Source organism: Amblyomma mixtum, chromosome 2 (assembly GCF_055824585.1).
Source record: "Amblyomma mixtum isolate Tamu chromosome 2, ASM5582458v1, whole genome shotgun sequence".
In the NCBI taxonomy this organism is placed as follows: Eukaryota; Metazoa; Arthropoda; class Arachnida; order Ixodida; family Ixodidae; genus Amblyomma; species Amblyomma mixtum.
Window position 1 is genome coordinate 265,737,799 of NC_143013.1, and position 15,330 is coordinate 265,753,128.

The following is a 15,330-nucleotide window of genomic DNA, read 5'->3' on the forward strand; positions in this document are numbered from 1 at the left end:
TATATTAATGGTGAGCGATAAGAAAGTAATCACCAATTCAACGTCTGTTGCGTTTTTGTATTAGGCTGCCATCGAAAATTCTTGATGAGTTTTTGCTAAGCATTTCTGACGAAGAATCAACTCATTTATCAGCGGAAGTCAGCATGCATGAAGAAATCACTGAAGCAACTCACTTTACTGCCTGAAATCAGTGTGCCCCTTTAATACTCATTTGCTCAGTAATTTAGAAAAGGGCCTGAAACATTGCAGTAATATATGATGCACTAGGACTAACAGAAATTCTCAGTTAAATCTCTTGATTTGTACCTCTCACATATTTCTTGCATGGTGCCAGAATCCATTTAGAAAACTAATTTTTTATAACTCTCCACTAACGCACTGACATGCCTTTTATGGCTCATATATAAGCATGAGCTGTTGTTTAGAAAAGGCCCAAATCAGGCGGGTGTTTTGGTGTGGCTTGTGTTTCCACTGTGCTGTAGTGCAGGATTCTCTGTAACGTCGATACTTCTTCCTTTCGGAGTTCATTGAAGCTTTTGCTCCAATATTTGGCAGGTCTGATCTGGTTGCACTTAAATGGGTTGGTGGATGTTCTGCCTTTGTTCTTGTTAAGTTTAGAAGAGCATTACTTTATGTCATGTTTTTGTGTAATGTTAAAGAAGTGTTATAAAATATGATATTCAAGATATTTTATTCCGTTAGCCGAACATAGCTTGCTGCATCATAAAGTACGCGGAAATGCATCTTGAACTTAGCATGTATTTATCACAAATTACGAGAATCTTGACAAAATATAGCTCATCATGTCCAATCAGAAACTCAGTGGCCAGTTTTAAACAAGAATGCATCACTAACGCAACTCAGAAATCAACAGAAGTACCTGACGATTGTAGTCTCTAAAGTCATTCACTTTAAATCAGGTCCTCACCACACATTTTTGTAAGGGTTCCGGGGGAGTTCGGAGCAGTCTATCTTTCTAAGAGATAAATATAGAGGTCAATTTTATTTAGGAACTCAAGTTCGAGTTACTTATGTTCATAGCACGATACTGTCACCTTCGAAGACTTAGAACAAAAAAATAAAGCAAAATAAAAAATAATACATATATATTATGCGTAAACGCTGCCCGTACTTTCTCCGACTGCCTGATTTAAACTTTTCCTCGCGTTTCTTAGTGGCAACGCATTTTACGATTCCCTTTTACGAAGGCATTTTACGAATGGACACTGTGGTTGTAGCACCTTCACTGACGTTCACGTTCAAAGATTTAGGTGGGGAAGGACGCGTATAAAAATGTCGCAGATCAGGATAATACATTTGCGCTAACAACGCGGCACCGATGTTCAATTAAACCTTGAGCAAAGTACCTGCCCTCACTTGAAAAGGTAGGATAAACACATATCTGCACATTCGTTCGCTGTGATAAAGGGAAAGTGTCATTCCCAAGCTCTGCCAGGAAACCCCCTGACCTTTGAGCTGATGACAAGGCGCCCTGCCTGCTATGGAGAGAGATGTCCGTCGGGCCTTTGACACCCTTACACTTGTACTACAGCCTGCTCCAACATGGAACATTTTGCACTCGTTGCCGATGGTTTTGTTTCCTTTATTTACATTATATTTCATCCTGGATTGGTAGATACCCACTCACCCGCAATTCTTCTTCAGACAAAGCTCGCTGAATCCGCTGCTTTTTATTTTGATTGTGCTTGAAAGTATGTTATACTCTTCAGAAGTGGCTTGGTAACACTTCCAAAAGTAACTGCCAGAGAGAACGAGATGGAACAACCGCACAACCCCCCCCCCCCCCCCTCCTTTTTTTTTTGCGAACATGTTTTTTGAGAAATGCATGTCCGAGTTAGGCAGCATATCGTACTGCGCCTTCCAGCCTCTCCCTCCAAGAGTTTCTCACGTATCCGTGGAAACATTTGCATTAGAGCCACAGGCAAGCTCTGGGGTTTTCTCCCCTTTTTCAGGTACAAAAATTTGACGAGTCCTTCGTTGAACGTGTTGAAGAAGCCGTGTGCAGTATCTCCCTCGGTTGTTGGGGTGCTACGTTGACAGTACAGGAGTAGAGTGGCGCAATAAGCAGTCATGGCCTTTGAAGGGCTGTGAGGGTGTAGCGTGGGCAGACGGCACCGGCGTCGACCATGACACACGGTCTCACAGAACTATGCCCATACAGCTATCGCTGCCAAAAAGAAATAAAGCGAAAAGGAAAGGACGAAAGAAAGAACGAAAGAGTAGCATAGCTAAACCTATGCTAAGAATTTTCTCGTTGGGATTAGAAATGGGGTGAAAAAGCCTTCCTTTCATGAAACATTACTCCAACATTATTATAACCGCAGAACTTTTTAAACGACCATGGCCACAGAAATTATTGCGATGTTGTTGAATGAGACTATCGTTAATGAGACCGCGCCCGGCATGTGAAGAGGCCGAAGAACGAGCCACAACTTGCGCAGTAATGACGCGGCGCATCTCTGCAGCCGGGCATCGAGTCAATGCTCCCTCAGCCGCGGAGGCCACACTTTATAGCAATGTCGCCGCAGTTGATGAGTGCTTATGCACTCATCAGAGTCTTTCCTCTAGAGCTATAGCCCGTCCATTATCGCACTTACACGAAGCGAAGCAAATAGCCCCCGGGGGCCTTGCGTCATGGCCGTCCACCCGACTCAGCCATCTCGCAGTCAATAGCCCCCCCCCCCCCCTTTCTCCCGTCGTCATACGCTAGAGCTCGTTACCGCAATGAATATACGAGTGGAAGGGAGTAGAAGCGCGCTCGCTACATAACCTCTTGCGCTAACAGCCGATGTCCTCCCTTTCTACACGAGCACGTGCAAGCACTTGGCATCCACCGATGGCGCACGAATGAGCCATCATATTCTCAGGGTGTGACGACCGCGAAACAGCCATCTTCATCGGTCACCCTAGGGGATAAAGGAAAAGGGGGGGGGGTATCAAAAGCCATTTGCTGATTGGGTCACGCGCGAACGTTTCTCGCGTGGCTCGGGTAAATAGCCTTTTTGGCCGAACGCGATGGTTTCGTTTCCTTCCTTTTTGCCACAGCCAGGCGGCACGCGAATGGAGGCGGAGGGAGAGTGGCCGCATGGTTGAGGAGAGGAGGAGGGGGAGAGAGAGGAAGAGTGCACTACACGCGACGAGGACGACGACGCGCGCGTCTACACACACGCGCCGTGCAACAGTGATGCAAGCGCGATGGACTGCGCTCTAGCTGCTTGGCGGCGGTGCAGCCCGGAGGTGCGCGCCTTGGCTGTTGCTGCTGCTGGTTTGGCTGCCGCTTCTGGCAGTCAGTGACCTCGCGACGGGAGCATCGGCGGCGAAGGAAGATTCTCGGCGTTGCTCGCTCGCGGGATGTTGTTGCTCGCCGGCGGTGGTAGTGGCCGCCGGAGCCAGTGACCCCTTTGACCCCTCCCCGGTCTCCTCCTCTCCCAAGCGGAAGCCCTACCCCGCTTTTTCCCCCCTCTCTCTCTCTCTCTCTCCCTCTCTCGCACCATCTTCAGCACACACGCAAGCCCGATATGAAAACACAGCGAGCGGGATTGTCTCGAGCGGCGCGAGGGCCAAGAGCGCGGTACTTTGAACCCATATCCAAGGGGGGAGCAGGGACGGCAGGCCGCCGATCGTCCGACCGACAGACCGAGCGACCGAGCAGCAGGAAACGAGGTGCTCCCCTCCCCCCGTTCCGCGGCCGCGTGTTGTGCTTTCGCTTTCTCCCTTGCGCACGATCTTGCGCCTTCCCTCTCCTTCGTACCCTTGCTCGCTTCCGAGAAGTTTAGCCCTCTGGAACGCGGTTCGTGAGATCTCGAAGAGGCCACTCACGGTGTGTTTGTCTGCGTTCCTGTTTGTGTGTTCGTGCGTGCGCTGTTGTGGTGGGGAACAAGAGAATTCCTGCTGCCCCCTTTCGCCATTAAATCCTCCCCCCTCCACCTCCGCTATGCACTGCTTCGTAGAAAGTGTTGCCACTGCAATGTAACGACTGGCTGCAAGTGCCCATTTTTGGATAAAAATAACAAGCAGGTGAGGGTCAGGAGTAACGCCATTCTAAATGTGAGTGCAATGCTGAGCAGTGAGCACCGATAAAAGCAAAATTTATTGAAAAATTCTGACGCGAGCGAGACTATTGGTACTGGGCGACTTAAACCTGCTGAAGAAAATGGAAGCGAATTTCAGTGCCAATCTAACAGAATAGAGCCGAAACATAGGAGAGCAGAAGGAAGCAGAAAAACATGATACTAGCATTGCTGGACCCCCTTCTACCATTGCGTTTTGTGGTTTTTCGGGTCTGTTGCGGCTCACCAAGTGGCCTACAGCCATACCCCTCTAACATCTCTGCTCAGGATTGTATGTGGACTCTGTCAGGCTAATATATTTAATGTTCGGCGAATGATAAGTCAGTGTAATGGCCAACACCTCCCGTTGTTCAGCCAGTTGACACCAAGCGTTCGACCATCCCACCAATGAAGGAACTGCTTGCGTCCAATCTTTCCCCAGTATAAACGCAGCACTGTCAAAATGCAAAACTAACGGTCTACATTGTATAGCAAGTGCGAAGCCAGTGCTCTCCCAACATCGCCCCAATGCAAGGCCCTGACTCTGTCGTTTTATGCAATGTTTAACCAATACAGCAGACAACTTTCGCGCGCTTCTAGCCAACCTATAAAGAACGTTGCTTTCATTATTTTACAACGATTGCTGGAATTACTTTCTGCATACCATATATATAGAGAGAATAAACTTTGAGTCTTTGAAGGGGAAGGCTCCCTTCTGGCGCAGGTAGGCTACTGCCGCTTTGGTGGCCTTGATCTCTTGGATCTCAGCTACCTGGTCAGCTCTTTCTGCGAGCTCCGCAGGTCCGAGCTGCGACGCGCGGTCTCCCACTGCTCTTCTGTGGCATACACTCCCCAGTTTTTGTATTGTGCAGAGCGTATCTCTGGGTGAATTTTAGCTGGTATTGCGAGGACTTGGGAATGCGTGTGTTTGGAGCTGCCTGAGAGTAGATGCTCTTGCGTAAGCGTGCGGCTGGAAGGGGGTATTCCGTTATGCTCGTTTGATAGAAAGTCTTGATTTCATTGAAGATCAGTAGATGGTCCCTCGCTGATCTGGCCCCGTGTTTTTGGAACTCGCCTTGTCCTGCTCGGATAGTTAGTCCTCGGGCATTGTTGTTGACTTGTTCGTTTCCTGTGAGGCGTGAGTGCGCGGGGGTCCAATTAGTGCGGTTAGATTTTGTGGGGAGTATTTGCCGATTTCTTTTGCGGCAAATACGGGCTCGAACCGCCACCTGCTAATAACAGGACTATCGGCTCCCGTTTCGCTCTCACGAAGTATTCCACGCTGGCCGCTAGATGGACGTCTGCCACCTGCTGTGGAGGTATGCGGTAATGAAGGCCTCAGGGGTCTTCGTCCCTGAGATGTTGGACTCGTGGCCACAACGGGGGAAATCCTCGTCAGGTGGATGATGGCTTACAATAACAGCCGTAGCCTGACAACACAGCCTGTAGCCTTATGCCATATGGCAAGTCTTTCATTAAAAAAGAGGTCGGTAACCTAGGCAGTTGACGTCTCTTTCCGCTTCAAAGTACTCTTCCGGGGAGTCCACACATATGACCGAGCATGTATCCACGATTCTGGAAGCCTACTGCAATGTCTCCCTTGGAATGGTCATCAGCCATGCCCCCTTGTGTAGTGTTTAAGTTCTCCACTAGTCTAAAATGGCAAGCCTTTCAAGCCAGACCTGCTTATATAGATTAACCAGTAGCCTGAGAGATACGTCTTCTGGATTAACCAGAAAGAGAGAGAGAAGTATGTAGGCAGTGATGGAGCTGACAGGCATCGCTGGAGACGAAAGCTCCATATACTAGTATAGGTAGCTCCCTCATTCTGAGGGCAACGCCGTTACTGCACAGCATCTCGTTATCCTATAGCGCCTCATTGCTTATTGATCCCACGCAAATGAAAGTGTTTGCCATTCGATCATGCGCAGGTGGGCTCCACTAAAGCATATGCGGCTTTGGAAGTCTTTGGAAGTATAGGTATTGGAAGTATGATATCAGAACGCGGGCCTTGCGTACTCGCGGATGCTTCCTTCGAGGCCTATAGGTTCATCCGTTGTTCCTTCTTCCTCTTGTTCCGGCGTTCACTGCCCGGTATGCCGAAAGGTCGTCGCTCGCGGGGCGTCATTAGGCCTTCCTCTCCGCCGATGCATGGGGCCTCGGGGCTGGAGTCGAAGACCCGGAGGGAGCGCACCTCTTTTTTTTTTTTTTTTTCTACGCGTTCCACCAGCACCGCGAAGCTCTGCGGCTCGGTTCAAGGCCGGTCGCCGGGATTCCCCCCCTTTCGCTCGTGCCCGCGACGGCGACGACGAGTGGCCGCCGCTTCCGCTCTGGGGCCAACGCCTCCCGCCACAAACCACCACCCTCGCGCCAAAAGGGCAGAGCCGCCGCCAGCCAGCGCCGATTCATCGCGCAATCCACATGCGCTCCGGACCCATCTCTCACGACCCTCGCAACGCCGCGGCTCTTTCAGACCCCCCCCCCCCCCCCCCCCCCCCTCTACTTCAGCTGGGAAATATTGGAGGAAGAAGAGACGGCGCAGATCAGAGTGCAGGCAAGCGTGGCTCTTTCGCGAGAGCCTGCAAGAAGCGAGGGGGAGGAAGTATACTGACTTCTTTACTGGTGGTGCCACGCGGTGGTGTGTCGTGTTGGCGCGGATTTAGCCATGCCGCTTTCCCGGGAGAGTTTCCTGTCCCATTGGGCCATCGGCCGCCTTTCGATACAGCTCCTGTTTAGGGATACTTGCAATAAAAATTTTAATGAAAGACATATTACCGTGATAGCGTTAAAGGCACCGTTGACCAGAAAATTCCGCGTCGGCTTTGTGAGCGAAAAATCACGGGCATGACTCTGGTAGGTGGGGCCCGGAGAGCAACCCCGGAGGCAGGTGGGTCACCTGGGTCACGTGACCTTGATACCGCATTACAACCTGCCCACCGGATAGCGAGCAAACTGCCCAGCGTGGCAGGTGGCAGTTAAATTAATGACTGGTCGCTCGGGAAGGGTAACCTGGGCAGCACAAGGCCCACCGCTGGGAGCACCTGCCATTGCAGGGCAGTGGCACATCGCTTAAGCGCTGCACCACTGCCCCAGGAGGGATATGAGGACTCCCAGGGATCTATGAATGTAGATAACGACCTTCTGCGTATATGGGAATTGACCCATTACGCTATGGCGTCATACCCTCAAGACGGAGCTTAGAAGTGTCCCCTCCAAATTTTCATACCCCATTAAGGTCAAAAGGGGGGGACGGAGGGGCTGAGTCCGCCTATTGCAGCAGCTGAGGAGCTAGAACCGATGCCAGAAGGACCAAGAACGTCTATCTGCTTAAACAGCCTGTGTCGCTTAGTGCCCAAGGAATGTAGAATATACGTTCGTACCTGCTTGTTTTAATGATGTGAAAAAATTGTGTTGCGATCGCAAGCTCCATATTTTGAGGCGGGAATGTATACTCTCCGAGCCACTCTAGGTTGAAGGTCCACAGTTAACCACAACTCGAGGACTTTTCTCATAAGTTGGTCTGTTTTATACCAATATGCAAATGAGACAGTTGTTAGCATTTAAAAAGAAAGAAAGAAAGAGAAAAGAAAGAAAGAAAGAAAGAAAGAAAGAAAGAAAGAAAGAAAGAAAGAAAGAAAGAAAGAAAGAAAGAAAGAAAGAAAGAAAGAAAGAAAGAAAGAAAGAAAGAAAGAAAGAAAGAAAGAAAGAAAGAAAGAAAGAAAGAAAGAAAGAAAGAAAGAAAGAAAGAAAGAAAGAAAGAAAGAAGCGCAGACTTGCACATAGGGCACCAGATGCTACAGACAGCCTGCACATTCCATTACTACTACGACATCTTAAAGGGCAAATCCGCCACTTTTTGAGAATTCCGCGATGTTCAAGGATTCAAATCTATATAGGCTGTACGTAAAGCATGTCAATTGTTTTCCCGCTAGCCTTTAAAACAGTGACATTTTCCACGATTAAAATTCTAGGCTTCTCTTCACAGCACCGGAGAATAGTGAAGAAGCTCGGTGAAAAGTCACGGAAGGTAAGATTTCAAATGTCCGCTGCCGTCAACCACACCCTGCCTCGTTGGATGCTGCTAGACAGTGGTCGGCTGGCATTGCGGAAAAGCTTGAAGGCCGCTGGGATTTTAATCGCCGATTATGTCGCCATTTCAGATGCTAGCCAAAAAGGACTTCGTAAGCTTTACCTGCAAGTTTCACAGATTCGACCCGTTTAAGCTCGTCGATTTCTAAAACATATGCATCGCCTTGTAACCGTGGAGAGCCCATATAGTTTATGCAACTATGATCACAAGAAAAAAGATAAAAACTCGCAAACTACCCCCGCTCATTGGGCGAGATCTGACGGCGATAAAGCTCCCTGTACATTTATCGCCGCCGAATGGGCCGGGTACATGGAAGAGAGTGGTTAAATCTGGGTTAATCCGGTATAAGCGATGTACTGGCGAGGGCGCCATACCCTTCGTGACCCGCGGCAGCTAGCGCGCCGAAGGCAGTCACAAACAACGGCGTCTAATGAATAAAACACGCTCGTGGAGCACCTGCGCGATTCCGGCAGACGCGGATACGCGTTCCGCGGAAGGGGGCAGGCCGCGGAAAATTAGGGACGCCCCCCAGACGTCGATCCCGAGCCACCTGGCCGCTCGGCATGTATGTACTGTATATACATATATACGTGCATGTAGAGAATGCGCGGACGTGGGAAGAAACACTCGATGTGTTTGCGCCCAAACGTTGAAGCCCGCGAGAAAGCACAGCCGAGGAATGATTACTTCCTGCGCTACATGCGCCTGCGCTATTAAATGCACGATCTTTAGTTGATATCAGATTTGGTATCATCCCCCCCCCCCCCCCCCCCCCCCCGCGTGGAATCGCACCTCTCCATCTTTGGTTTATTGGTTCATTGGGGTTTAACGTCCCAAAGCGAGTTAGGCTATGACGGGCGCCGTAGTGGAGGGCTACGGAAATTTCGACCACCTGGGGTTCTTTAACGTGCACTGACATCGCACAGCACACGGGCCTCTAGAATTTCGCCTCCATCGAAATTCTTCATCTCTTCATCTTTGTTCTGCGTCTTAGCTATATAGGTATATTCTTCTCCGGTGGGGCAGTGACTGAGCGTAAAGAGGGAGTTGTTCTTGTTTTTGAAAAGTTAATTGCCAGAATTTATGGAAAGAAAGCGTCCTTACACTTTCACGAGTCCGTATATTAATAGTATTTGGCTTGAGTAGGGTCTTGAGAGTGTCTCAGTTGATTACTGATTGTTTCTGCTTCGACAGTCAATTACTAGCCTCTGCTGTAATCTCGGAACGTCGATTGTAAATGATTACAGTGTTTGTCTGAGAGTACAAGTTCAATCGGCAGTTGTATTCCATGCACCGTCGCAGTCCTTCGTTTCGAGTCACGTAAGCAAACATGTCCTCTCCAGATCATGTCCTGGCCTAATTAAAGTCCATTTCTCCTGTCAGGCTGTTCCATGAACGTACGCAAAAACTTTCGCAGCCAAGTCCAACAGTCATTTCTGTGTGAACTTTTTTCATGCTTTTCGCTACAGGTCTCTGAGCGTTCCTTTCTCTCCCCCCCTCTCTCTCTCTCTCTCTCTCTCTGCAGGAACGCCTTATAACGCGTATTTAGCAGAATACACGTTGAAATAAAAATTACAAATAATCTAAAGGTTAGGCACTAGTGTCTTGGGAACTTTTGCCCGTGGGAGCAGGAAGTTGAATTAGACAACTCAACCAACTTGGAGATCGAGGTTGTTGTAAGCTACAGGGGGGATAACCTTGGTATTATTTTTCATACAACTGCTCCATCGTAACAACACTAAGCTATTAATTGAATGCGAGAGTTTAAGGCCCAGTTCTGTGATCTATCAATTCTGTCACCAAGCACACAAGCACCAACAATAGCTGCCAACTGTTATTGCCACCATTTCATTCATTCATTCATTCATTCATTCATTCATTCATTCATTCATTCATTCATTCATTCATTCATTCATTCATTCATTCATTCATTCATTCATTCATTCATTCATTCATTTTATTTGTTCTTCACAACATTTCGTGCACATTGCGAAAGGGGCGATGAAGAAAAGCCATTCCATCATGGCTTGAAAAGAATTTTGTTCCGTTGGCATTGACAGCAGCGAAGCAACACAGCTTATAAGTGGATTTCGAATCGATTTGAAGTCCATTTCAGTGAAAGCGCCTCTATTACTGCACGATTGATGGTAAGGTAGACTACGTGGAAGCGTAGCGAGTGCTCCCTGGCTTACAACTGCACTTAGGCTGGAAAACTAATGGGTTAAAAAAATGCACAGGCGATCATGCGATACGAAGCGACAGATGTGTATTAGCAGTATTGGTGGTGCGTTTCGCTTTTACATTGATCGCCTTCCCATTGGATTCTTCAATTGGATATCGCCGTCGCCTTTTCGTTCCGTTGCTGTGTGGGCTTCTGGTTGGTGGAGACTTCCGGAGTATGAAGACTCGTATACACTCTAAACAGAAATGAGTAAAAATAGAGTAAACTGTCTTCTAGCTGAGAGCTTACTCCCTTTTTTACTCCCCTTTAGGCGTATTTGTGTTTAGTGTGTAGGTGGCGGAATGCATTTTTACCGACGGGTGCCCAAAAGGTGCTCCGATATGGTAGGCGCGCTGGGGGGAAGTCACCACTCACGCACGCACCGTAGGCATTTTCGTTGAAAGAAGGCTACACTGCTAACGCATTAACTTGAAAAAAAAAAAAACACCGACAGACGTCACACAGTCTGACGTACGCCACGGCTCTGCTTGATCAGTGGTGATTTTGTTTGAATGCTTTTGCAATTAAAACTTCCCTAAATAAGGCTTGTTTATTCTGGTGCTTTGCCGCAGTAATGCGCTCGCCTTTCATTTGCTGGTTCACCAGGGCCCAAGTTACCGGTTCTTTCCCGTGTTGGGATTGTAGGCAGACGTGCACTCTGCTAGAGTGGCGTTATCCAAGTCTTTTCGCCCTTCGTACTTCGCTCACGGCGCATCAGAGCTATCGCTATCTCATATCTCGAGGGTACTTGGCGGACGGTGGCTGGACAGCTCCCTACTTCGGGGTGTGCGGTGGTGGTGATTCTTGATGATCCACCACCAATCATCAAGAGGGTGAGCAGATGGGTGGTTCTTGAATCTGAAGGGTGGATCTGGCGCTTTTAGGTTTCACCGACTGACGCCAAGATCCTGGCGGGAGGGTTGGGGGTACAGTTACAATGCTTACGCACTAAAAAGAACAAAAAGACAGATGTCTGCGGGGTCTGACGGGGATATAATATGGGGACTTATGCATCACGTGTCTTCGAAAGGAACATTCTTGACAATGACAAGCAAGCTAATGAGAAGCTTTCGGCTACAACGCACTATAGGCCGACGTTGTATGCACGGCAGGAAAGAAATCGAAAAGGTTTATTCCTGGGAATCGCATAGTTAGGCCTAATTAGTATCTGGAGTGCTATGGTAGACGAAAGGGAAGAAGGAATAAAATAAAAATAAGAGTGCCGTGGGATGACGGTGGAAACAGATATGACCCAACGAAGTCCGACATAAGACCACCCATTCCAGGTGTGTTCAAGCTCATCGCGAAAGCTTTCATACTTACATGAGTTCCTACGACGCACATGAGATTCCCACAGACAGCGTCAAGGCGAGTGGCTAGAAGGCGATGCGCTAGGGCAAGAGAAAAGTCTGATACAGTTAAGGCAAGAAAAAAGGAAACAGAAGAATCGGAGTGGTCGCGTCCTCAGAGACGTTGGAAGTGGTTCGCCGTATTCTTGCTGAGCCATCTTCAAGCTGCGTCGACTGAGAGGCCGACCCGGGATTTCAGGAAGACGAGCTAGCGCTGCGGCATGCTTCGGCGAAAGGAAAAGTATTTACGAAGAAAAGAAAAATAAAATGAGGCCAAGCGCGCACAAAATCGAGAAGGTGGGGTGGCTTGGAGGCTCATTCTCGCGTTCGACTGCGGCGGCGTGGCTCCGGTCTTCAATCATCCCTTCTCCCAGTGACTGCTCGACATCGACGGTGGCTTCCCAGGAGAAGTGGGGTGTCGCCCCGCTAAGGAGAGTCTCGGCGTCGGCACAATGGCCGGCTCGGACGCATGCTCCGGCCGGGCATTGATGATGATGTGCCCCGCCACCGCCGCTGCTCCCTTTCTGTGAAGCTCCTTTGCACCGCACTCATCTTTCTCTCTCGAGTCGATCCTTTGTGCTCGCGTATACATTCATGCAATGCCGGTTTGTTCTTGGGTTTTTAGTTTTGGCTTCGCAGCGCAGCGCAGCTCCTTGCTCGCGGGGTGAGTCGTCAATCACGGCCGGTGACCCCCGGTGACAGAATTGCTTACTCAACGCTTCAAGAATGTGGATGGGAGTTCACCTCCGGCGTGCCTGGGATGGTCAGGTTGGCACAGTTACGGCGCGGTAAGCGAAGGAGTCGAAGAAAAAAGAAAAGAGGCAGCGGTGGTAAAGGCCTCACTGGTGGTTTTCAAAGCGAACGAGAAGAAAAAAAAACGTAAAAGGTTGTTCCTTCCGTTCGGAATTTGCTGCTACATGAATAACTATTAACTGCGGTCGATAGCTTCCGGCTTCATGACGTGAAAAGTTTTGCATATTGCCGAGAAAGAGAGAAAGTAAGTTGGGATATTTTGGCATGATGGAGACGTGCTAAGCTGGCTGCTTGCCACGCATGCGCAGTGGGCAGGTGAGAGCGCGCACGTGCCACTGCGCGTGCTCAGTGGACACTCTGTTGGTCCGGTATACGTTTGAGCTGTAGTACGTGTCTGCAATGCTACAACTTATGAAAAATTTCCTGACGTTTCGCTGTATATCGGGGCAAAGGAGGGAAATGGATAGCTATAGCACATCGAGTTAACTTAACCTAAATCCGTGGCCACGTTTGGTCATGTGGTCACGAGTGATCACATAAGCATATCCGTTCACACAGTTACATATACTATGATCACATATGATGATGCGGTCCTGTATGATCACTTTCGACTAAACGGTAATATATGAACCAACGACCAAGTTTTCTGAATGGTCACGTATCACGTATTGCCGCGTGATCTCCCGACCACATTCGGTGATATCGTCAATTATCACATCACTGTAGCCGTATATGCTCGCGTATGACCATATTTGTTCACATTGCGACATGTGATCACACCTGTTCATACGGTCACACGAGTATATTTGGTGATTGGATCACATGTGATAATCACATATGGCCGTGTGGTCACATTTGGTCACACTGCTATATGTGACGCATTGTTGACAAGCGTGAAAAGGTGGCACCACTGCCCGGTCCGCATGCATTAAGTGGCTCGGGCCCATTCGAGGAACATTTCCCTCGGACAGCAGGTGAACGAGGGAGCTTTCGGTACCGACACGCTGCGATGACGACGTAGCATATACAAGAGGTGGAGAATAACAACTGGAGAGGACAGTTAAGCTCCGCCTTAAGGATATGACGCGATAGCCGTTATATGAGCAATTTGTTATCCTCTACTTTACATTCACAGATCCCTGGGAGTCCTCATGCCACTCCTTGGCGCAGTGGTGCATCGCTTAAGCGATGTGCCACTGCACTGCGATGGCAGGTGCTGCCACCACCGGTGGGGCTTGTGAGATCGAAGTTGCTCTTCCCGAGCATCGTATTGCGTGCGACCAGTCGTTAATTTAACTGCCACCTGCCACTGTGCGCAGTTTGCTCACAAGGCTGTGATGACGCCACAAGGTCACGTGACCTAGGAGGCATACCTAGGTTGCTTCTCTGGGGATGTTTCGTGGACTTTTCGCTCATGATCAACGACGCCGACGACGACGCCAACTTTTCTGTGACACGGGTGCGAACGCTATCGCGTTAAATATAGAAGCCCCCCCCCCCCCCCCCCCCCCCGCACCGTGAACAACACTGCTCGCCACAACTGGGGTGTTGTGCTAAAGATTTACGTGTATATAGTTGTGCGGACATCGTTTTACTCTTCCGCCTTTACCTTATTGTCTTTTGTTCCGCTCAAACAAGGATGTAGCTCAGTGGTACCTAGTGTCAAGGTGGCAGCGAATATTGTGCTCAGTAAGTGCGCTTTTTGCCACTGTACAGGGGCGTCTGGACGCCGTGATAAAAGTTGCTTGAAGAGCTGTCCGCTAAGGCTTGTATCATGAGGACTGTCGAGTCTTCTCCGGTGATTCTTCTGGTGAGGCTTACCAAGTCTGGCGTTTCTTGTTTGGTGAGTTTTGTCTGTGTGGGGTTTGTCTCGTGAGTTCAATCTGGTGACACTTGTCAGGTGAGGTTTGTCATTAATTCGTGTATGCTGGCCCTGCCGCTTCAAAGCCCTTGGTGCTGAAGACAAGAGTAGTTCATGATGATAGTGAATTTTTATGGCGCAAGGGAATCTACGGCCAGAGTGTGCCATGGCACAAGGTATTTTCGTTTACTCAAGGTGGAGTCAGTGACCATTTTTCAAGCATTTCACCCTGATTAAGCCGAGTACAAGACCAGGGGAAGCTTGTACCTATTGTATCACCGGTGGGTACCCGGCGCCACAGGGGATCGAACCCCGCACCTCCTACATCAGGTCTAGTCTCCTACACCTCCTACATCAGGTCTAGTCAGGCGCTTATTGGCGTGGGCAGTGATGAAATAAGGTGTGTGTACGTTCTGCATAAGGACGATTAGGCTGAGCCCTATCTACCGTGCGACACCTTCCCGCATGCCGTCTTGCGCGGTGCTTGTATTGCCGCTTTTATTGCCGCAGCGCCGACAGATGGCGCGATAGAGGTTATGCAACAGGATCCAGTGATGCGGAGAAGAGATAGCGCGAAACAGAGAATGAAAGAGACTGCGGCGTTAGCGAGCACAATCCTTTCATTCATTCTTTTTTTTTTTTTTTTCAGTCGTAGCACTAGTGCGAAATATCGCTGGAACTTGCGTCACCTGCTCAAGGACTTTTCCTGGGCAATAAACTTATACCAAGCTATAGTGTCCAGCCGTTCCGAACGGTAAATTTTGTTTTACAGTGTAGCATACAAAGTGGAGATTTTTTTTAAACTTAGAGAAGACCATTTTAACGGTTTCGGTCTATCGCTCGAGTCCTTTATTTCTAGTCAGTGCCAACAATTTGATTCAGAATAGCGATGACTCGGCTTTTTAGTGTGTTAGCACTAGAGCAGCCTCTTAGCCGTTTTCTGAACGGTCCATCTGCCTGCCGGGTTGTCAGAAACCCGTCCTAGG